Raw genomic sequence first — 9703 nt, forward strand, 5'->3', positions numbered from 1 at the left:
AGGTGTCTATATTAACTATGTGTTGTTGTGTATTACACCACCAGTCCCCCAGGGGGCAGTAGTCCTGTGAGGAGGAGGAGGAGGTGTCTATATTAACTATGTGTTGTGTATTACATCACCAGTCCCCCAGGGGGCAGTAGTCCTGTGAGGAGGAGGAGGAGGAGGAGGAGGTGTCTATATTAACTATGTGTTGTTGTGTATTACACCACCAGTCCCCCAGGGGGCAGTAGTCCTGTGAGGAGGAGGAGGAGGAAGAGGAGGTGTCTATATTAACTATGTGTTGTGTATTACATCACCAGTCCCCCAGGGGGCAGTAGTCCTGTGAGGAGGAGGAGGAGGAGGAGGTGTCTATATTAACTATGTGTTGTGTATTACACCACCAGTCCTCCAGGGGGCAGTAGTCCTGTGAGGAGGAGGAGGAGGTGTCTATATTAACTATGTGTTGTTGTGTATTACACCACCAGTCCTCCAGGGGGCAGTAGTCCTGTGTGTGGCGATGGATCAGAGGGCAGAGCAGAGCAGAGGAAGACTGTCGTTAAAACACTGGAGGAATACACCAATGACAGCTCAGCACCTGCTGACGGTCACATAGTCCTCATTCAGGTCAGAGACACACAGCTCTACACCTGTTAGACTAGATAGTACTCATACAGCTCTACACCTGTTAGACTAGATAGTACTCACACAGCTCTACACCTGTTAGACTAGATAGTACTCACACAGCTCTACACCTGTTAGACTAGATAGTACTCATACAGCTCTACACCTGTTAGACTATATAGTACTCACACAGCTCTACACCTGTTAGACTAGATAGTACTCATACAGCTCTACACCTGTTAGACTAGATAGTACTCACACAGCTCTACACCTGTTAGACTAGATAGTACTCATACAGCTCATGTTAGACTAGATAGTACTCACACAGCTCTACACCTGTTAGACTAGATAGTATACATCTACACACCTGTTAGACTAGATAGTATAATACAGCTCACCTGTTAGACTAGATAGTACTTTCAGGCACAGCTCTCGCCCTGTTAGACTAAGATATACTCACACAGCTCTACGCCTGTGCGACTAGATAGTACTCATACAGGAGACCGCTCTACACCTGTTGGGCTAGATAGGATATCATACAGCTCTACAACTGTTAGACTGAGATAGTACTCACACAGCTCTACGCCTGTTAGACTAGATAGTACTCATACAGCTCTACACCTGTTAGACCTAGATAGTACTCTCACGGCTCTCCACACCTGTTAGACTAGATAGTACTCATACAGCTCTACAACTGTTAGACTAGTACTCACAGCTACACCTGTTAGACTAGAGACAAAGCTCTACACCTGTTAGACTAGATAGTACTCACACAGCTCTACACCTGTTAGACTAGATAGTACTCTGCAGGAGACAAAGCTGTTAGACTAGATAGTACTCATACAGCTCTACACCCTGAGACATACAGGAGACTCAGCTACACCTGTTAGACTAGATAGTACTCACACAGCTCTACACCTGTTAGACTAGATAGTACTCATACAGGAGACACACAGCTCTACACCTGTTAGACTAGATAGTACTCACACAGGAGACACACAGCTCTACATCTGTTAGACTAGATAGTACTCATACAGGAGACACACAGCTCTACACCTGTTAGACTAGATAGTACTCATACAGGAGACACACAGCTCTTATTGACCTGTTAGACTAGATAGTACTCATACAGCTCTACACCTGTTAGACTAGATAGTACTCACACAGGAGACACACAGCTCTACACCTGTTAGACTAGATAGTACTCACACAGGAGAGACACAGCTCTACACCTGTTAGACTAGATAGTACTCACACAGCTCTACACCTGTTAGACTAGATAGTACTCACACAGCTCTACACCTGTTAGACTAGATAGTACTCATACAGAGACACACAGCTCTACACCTGTTAGACTGATAGTACTCATACAGCTCTACACCTGTTAGACTAGATAGTACTCATACAGCTCTACAACTGTTTGACTAGATAGTACTCACACAGCTCTACACCTGTTAGACTAGATAGTACTCATACAGGAGACACAGCTCTACACCTGTTAGACTAGATAGTACTCTACAGCTCTACACCTGTTAGACTAGATAGTACTCACACAGCTCTACCCTGTTAGACTAGATAGTACTCACACAGCTCTACACCTGTTTGACTAGATAGTACTCACACAGCTCTACACCTGTTAGACTAGATAGTACTCATACAGGAGACACAGCTCTACACCTGTTAGACTAGATAGTACTCATACAGGTCAGAGACACACAGCTCTACACCTGTTAGACTAGATAGTACTCACACAGGTCAGAGACACACAGCTCTACACCTGTTAGACTAAATAGTACTCACACAGCTCTACACCTGTTAGACTAGATAGTACTCACACAGGTCAGAGACACACAGCTCTACACCTGTTAGACTGATAGTACTCACACAGGTCAGAGACACAGCTCTACACCTGTTAGACTAGATAGTACTCACACAGCTCTACACCTGTTAGACTAAGATAGTACTCACACAGCTCTACACCTGTTAGACTAGATAGTACTCACACAGCTCTACACCTGTTAGACTAGATAGTACTCATACAGGAGACACAGCTCTACACCTGTTAGACTAGATAGTACTCATACAGCTCTACACCTGTTAGACTGGATAGTACTCACACAGCTCTACACCTGTTAGACTAGATAGTACTCACACAGCTCTACACCTGTTAGACTAGATAGTACTCACACAGCTCTACACCTGTTAGACTAGATAGTACTCATACAGCTCTACACCTGTTAGACTAGATAGTACTCATACAGCTCTACACCTGTTAGACTAGATAGTACTCATACAGGAGACACAGCTCTACACCTGTAAGACTAGATAGTACTCACACAGCTCTACACCTGTTAGCCTAGATAGTACTCATACAGGAGACACACAGCTCTACACCTGTTAGACTAGATAGTACTCACACAGCTCTACACCTGTTAGACTAGATAGTACTCACACAGCTCTACACCTGTTAGTCTAGATAGTACTCATACAGGAGACACACAGCTCTACACCTGTTAGACTAGATAGTACTCATACAGGAGACACAGCTCTACACCTGTAAGACTAGATAGTACTCACACAGCTCTACACCTGTTAGCCTAGATAGTACTCACACAGCTCTACACCTGTTAGACTAAATAGTACTCATACAGGAGACACACAGCTCTACACCTGTTAGACTAGATAGTACTCACACAGCTCTACACCTGTTAGACTAGATAGTACTCACACAGCTCTACACCTGTTAGTCTAGATAGTACTCATACAGGAGACACACAGCTCTGCACCCCTGTACTCAGTACTCATACAGGAGACAAAGCTCTACGCCTGTTAGACTAGATAGTACTCATACAGCTCTACACCTGTTAGACTAGATAGTACTCATACAGGAGACACAGCTCTACACCTGTTAGACTAGATAGTACTCACACAGCTCTACACCTGTTAGACTAGATAGTACTCATACAGGAGACACACAGCTCTACACCTGTTAGACTAGATAGTACTCACACAGGAGACACACAGCTCTACATCTGTTAGACTAGATAGTACTCATACAGGAGACACACAGCTCTACACCTGTTAGACTAGATAGTACTCATACAGGAGACACACAGCTCTACACCTGTTAGACTAGATAGTACTCATACAGCTCTACACCTGTTAGACTAGATAGTACTCACACAGGAGACACACAGCTCTACACCTGTTAGACTAGATAGTACTCACACAGGAGAGACACAGCTCTACACCTGTTAGACTAGATAGTACTCACACAGCTCTACACCTGTTAGACTAGATAGTACTCACACAGCTCTACACCTGTTAGACTAGATAGTACTCATACAGGAGACACACAGCTCTACACCTGTTAGACTAGATAGTACTCATACAGCTCTACACCTGTTAGACTAGATAGTACTCATACAGCTCTACAACTGTTTGACTAGATAGTACTCACACAGCTCTACACCTGTTAGACTAGATAGTACTCATACAGGAGACACAGCTCTACACCTGTTAGACTAGATAGTACTCACACAGCTCTACACCTGTTAGACTAGATAGTACTCACACAGCTCTACACCTGTTAGACTAGATAGTACTCACACAGCTCTACACCTGTTAGACTAGATAGTACTCATACAGGTCTACACCTGTTAGACTAGATAGTACTCATACAGGAGACACAGCTCTACACCTGTTAGACTAGATAGTACTCATACAGGTCAGAGACACACAGCTCTACACCTGTTAGACTAGATAGTACTCACACAGGTCAGAGACACACAGCTCTACACCTGTTAGACTAAATAGTACTCACACAGCTCTACACCTGTTAGACTAGATAGTACTCACACAGGTCAGAGACACACAGCTCTACACCTGTTAGACTAGATAGTACTCACACAGGTCAGAGACACACAGCTCTACACCTGTTAGACTAGATAGTACTCACACAGCTCTACACCTGTTAGACTAAGATAGTACTCACACAGCTCTACACCTGTTAGACTAGATAGTACTCACACAGCTCTACACCTGTTAGACTAGATAGTACTCATACAGGAGACACACAGCTCTACACCTGTTAGACTAGATAGTACTCACACAGCTCTACACCTGTTAGACTAGATAGTACTCACACAGCTCTACACCTGTTAGTCTAGATAGTACTCATACAGGAGACACACAGCTCTACACCTGTTAGACTAGATAGTACTCATACAGGAGACACACAGCTCTACACCTGTTAGACTAGATAGTACTCATACAGCTCTACACCTGTTAGACTAGATAGTACTCACACAGCTCTACACCTGTTAGACTAGATAGTACTCACACAGCTCTACACCTGTTAGTCTAGATAGTACTCATACAGGAGACACACAGCTCTACACCTGTTAGACTAGATAGTACTCACACAGGAGACACACAGCTCTACACCTGTTAGACTAGATAGTACTCATACAGCTCTACACCTCTGTTAGCCTAGATAGTACTCACACAGCTCTACACCTGTTAGACTAAATAGTACTCATACAGGAGACACACAGCTCTACACCTGTTAGACTAGATAGTACTCACACAGCTCTACACCTGTTAGACTAGATAGTACTCACACAGCTCTACACCTGTTAGTCTAGATAGTACTCATACAGCTCTACACCTGTTAGACTAGATAGTACTCATACAGGAGACAAAGCTCTACACCTGTTAGACTAGATAGTACTCATACAGCTCTACACCTGTTAGACTAGATAGTACTCATACAGGAGACACAGCTCTACACCTGTTAGACTAGATAGTACTCACACAGCTCTACACCTGTTAGACTAGATAGTACTCATACAGGAGACACACAGCTCTACACCTGTTAGACTAGATAGTACTCACACAGGAGACACACAGCTCTACATCTGTTAGACTAGATAGTACTCATACAGGAGACACACAGCTCTACACCTGTTAGACTAGATAGTACTCATACAGGAGACACACAGCTCTACACCTGTTAGACTAGATAGTACTCATACAGCTCTACACCTGTTAGACTAGATAGTACTCACACAGGAGACACACAGCTCTACACCTGTTAGACTAGATAGTACTCACACAGGAGAGACACAGCTCTACACCTGTTAGACTAGATAGTACTCACACAGCTCTACACCTGTTAGACTAGATAGTACTCACACAGCTCTACACCTGTTAGACTAGATAGTACTCATACAGGAGACACAGCTCTACACCTGTTAGACTAGATAGTACTCATACAGCTCTACACCTGTTAGACTAGATAGTACTCATACAGCTCTACAACTGTTAGACTAGATAGTACTCACACAGCTCTACACCTGTTAGACTAGATAGTACTCATACAGGAGACTAGAGCTCTACAGCTCTACACCTGTTAGACTAGATAGTACTCATACAGGTCAGAGACACAGCTCTACACCTGTTAGACTAGATAGTACTCATACAGGAGACACAGCTCTACACCTGTTAGACTAGATAGTACTCACACAGGTCAGAGACACACAGCTCTACACCTGTTAGACTAGATAGTACTCATACAGGAGAGACACAGCTCTACACCTGTTAGACTAAGATAGTACTCACACAGCTCTACACCTGTTAGACTAGATAGTACTCACACAGGTCAGAGACACACAGCTCTACACCTGATAGTACTCATACAGTAGACACAGCTCTACACCTGTTAGACTAGATAGTACTCACACAGCTCTACACCTGTTAGACTGGATAGTACTCATCTACACCTGTTAGACTAGATAGTACTCATACAGCTCTACACCTGTTAGACTAGATAGTACTCACACAGCTCTACACCTGTTAGACTAGATAGTACTCATACAGCTCTACACCTGTTAGACTAGATAGTACTCATACAGCTCTACACCTGTTAGACTAGATAGTACTCATACAGGAGACACAGCTCTACACCTGTAAGACTAGATAGTACTCACACAGCTCTACACCTGTTAGACTAGATAGTACTCACACAGCTCTACACCTGTTAGCCTAGATAGTACTCACACAGCTCTACACCTGTTAGACTAAATAGTACTCATACAGGAGACACACAGCTCTACACCTGTTAGACTAGATAGTACTCACACAGCTCTACACCTGTTAGACTAGATAGTACTCACACAGCTCTACACCTGTTAGTCTAGATAGTACTCATACAGGAGACACACAGCTCTACACCTGTTAGACTAGATAGTACTCATACAGGAGACACACAGCTCTACACCTGTTAGACTAGATAGTACTCATACAGCTCTACACCTGTTAGACTAGATAGTACTCACACAGCTCTACACCTGTTAGACTAGATAGTACTCAAATCAAATCAAATCAAATCAAATTTATTTATATAGCCCTTCGTACATCAGCTGATATCTCAAAGTGCTGTACAGAAACCCAGCCTACACCTGTTAGACTAGATACAGCTCTACACCTGTTAGACTAGATAGTACTCACACAGCTCTACACCTGTTAGACTAGATAGTACTCACACAGCTCTACACCTGTTAGACTAGATAGTACTCATACAGGAGACACCTGTTAGACTAGATAGTACTCATACAGGAGACACAGCTCTACACCTGTTAGACTAGATAGTACTCACACAGGAGACACACAGCTCTACATCTGTTAGACTAGATAGTACTCATACAGGTCTACACCTGTTAGACTAGATAGTACTCACACAGCTCTACACCTGTTAGACTAGATAGTACTCATACAGCTCTACACCTGTTAGACTAGATAGTACTCACACAGCTCTACACCTGTTAGACTAGATACTACTCATACAGCTCTACACCTGTTAGACTAGATAGTACTCACACAGCTCTACACCTGTTAGACTAGATAGTACTCATACAGCTCTACACCTGTTAGACTAGATAGTACTCACACAGCTCTACACCTGTTAGACTAGATAGTACTCACACAGCTCTACACCTGTTAGACTAGATAGTACTCACACAGCTCTACACCTGTTAGACTAGATAGTACTCATACAGCTCTACACCTGTTAGACTAGATAGTACTCACACAGCTCTACACCTGTTAGACTAGATAGTACTCATACAGGTCAGACACACATCTCTACACCTGTTAGACTAGATAGTACTCATACAGCTCTACACCTGTTAGACTAGATAGTACTCACACAGCTCTACACCTGTTAGACTAGATAGTACTCACACAGCTCTACACCTGTTAGACTGGATAGTACTCATACAGGTCAGAGACACAGCTCTACACCTGTTAGACTAGATAGTACTCATACAGCTCTACACCTGTTAGACTAGATAGTACTCATACAGGAGACACAGCTCTACACCTGTTAGACTAGATAGTACTCATACAGGTCAGAGACACAGCTCTACACCTGTTAGACTAGATAGTACGCATACAGCTCTACACCTGTTAGACTAGATAGTACTCATACAGGAGACACAACTCTACACCTGTTAGACTAGATAGTACTCATACAGGAGACACACAGCTCTACACCTGTTAGACTAGATAGTACTCATTCAGGTCAGAGACACAGCTCTACACCTGTTAGACTAGATAGTACTCATACAGCTCTACACCTGTTAGACTAGATAGTACTCATACAGCTCTATACCTGTTAGACTAGATAGTACTCATACAGGAGACACAAAGCTCAGACGTGTTCTTCTCTCCTCGTCCAGGTTCCTCGCTCCAAGTGGGAGAAGGAGGACTACGAATCAGAGGAAGAGGAAGGAGGAAGGGTCAGGGTTCAACTCCGCCCCTTGCTCACCCCCTCTCTCCCTTTCTCCCTGGACCCCACATCACCGTGACGACGGAGACGGAGGCAGGGCGAAGGAAAGAGAGGGACTGTACCTTTCCCAAGCCAGAGAGAACTATGCCCCCCTCTAGTGGCAGAGACAGAGAAGACGGCCTGCAGGACGGAGGAAAACACTCCGGAGACCCCATCCCTCCTGAGAAAGACGGAGAGACGGAGAGAGAGAGATCAGTTAAAGGAAAAGGAGCTGGAGAGGGATAAAGAACGGGACAGAGAGCGGGGAAAGAGAGAGAAAGAGAGAGGGAACACAGCCGTGCTTCTGACAAAGATATGGACAGACCGAGAAAAGATTCCTCTTCCTCTCAGCGGCCGGAGAGGAGAGCGAGAGAAGGAGAGAGGACTGGGGAGAGAGGGATCGACCACATGAGTGAGAAGAGCTCCTCTCAGCGGCCGGAGAGGAGAGCGAGAGGAGGAGAGGACTGGGGAGAGGGATCGGAGTGAGAAGAGCTCCTCTCAGCGGCCGGAGAGGAGAGCGAGAGAAGGAGAGAGGACTGGGGAGAGAGGGAGCGACCACATCAGTGAGAAGAGCTCCTCTCAGCGGCCGGAGAGGAGAGAGAGAGAAGGAGAGAGGACTGGGGAGAGAGGGAGCGACCACATCAGTGAGAAGAGCTCCTCTCAGCGGCTGGAGCGAGAGAGAAGAGAGAGAGGAGGAGAGAGGACTGGGGAGAGAGGGATCGACCACAGTGAGAAGAGCTCCTCTCAGCGGCCGGAGCGAGAGAGAAGAGAGAGAGAGGAGGAGGACTGGGGAGAGAGGGAGCTGGAAGAGCTCCTCTCAGAGGCCGGAGCGAGAGAGGAGAGAGAGAGGAGGAGAGAGAGGACTGGGGAGAGAGGGAGCGACCACAGCAGTGAGAAGAGCTCCTCTTCCTCCTCACACTCTTACTCACAAGATCGTAAACCTTTTTCTTCTTCCAGGGACCACAAAGCGACCTCTGACCCCAGAGCCAGGGAGCACAGAGACCACAAACATAAAGACCACAACGACCAGAACTCCTCCACCAACTCCACTGACCGTAGACCACTAGACGACCATGAGACCACCAGAGAACGCAGAGACCGCCTCGACCCCAAACAGAAAGACCACAGAGAGCTCGGCAGTGCCTCTCCAGTCTCCAAGAGAGCCTCACCCCCATCGGACCCCCTCGTCCTCCAGCACCCAGAGATCTCAGGAAGCTCTGAGCCCACCGGACCTAGCGAAAGCAGCCCTGGCAGGGATACGACGCAGGGCAGATA

The 9703-nt window shown here is 45.4% G+C and overlaps 1 long non-coding RNA gene across 1 annotated transcript; it reads left to right on the forward strand.

The window, feature by feature from the left end:
- Positions 1–13: 13 nt before the first annotated feature.
- On the forward strand, positions 14–8448 carry LOC124022859. Its single transcript, XR_006836642.1, has 3 exons — positions 14–83; positions 165–603; positions 8340–8448. It is a non-coding gene; the product is annotated as an uncharacterized LOC124022859 (long non-coding RNA).
- The last annotated feature ends 1255 nt before the right edge of the window (positions 8449–9703 follow it).

The sequence above is a fragment of the Oncorhynchus gorbuscha genome, unplaced genomic scaffold (assembly GCF_021184085.1).
Source record: "Oncorhynchus gorbuscha isolate QuinsamMale2020 ecotype Even-year unplaced genomic scaffold, OgorEven_v1.0 Un_scaffold_1458, whole genome shotgun sequence".
Taxonomy (NCBI): domain Eukaryota; kingdom Metazoa; phylum Chordata; class Actinopteri; order Salmoniformes; family Salmonidae; genus Oncorhynchus; species Oncorhynchus gorbuscha.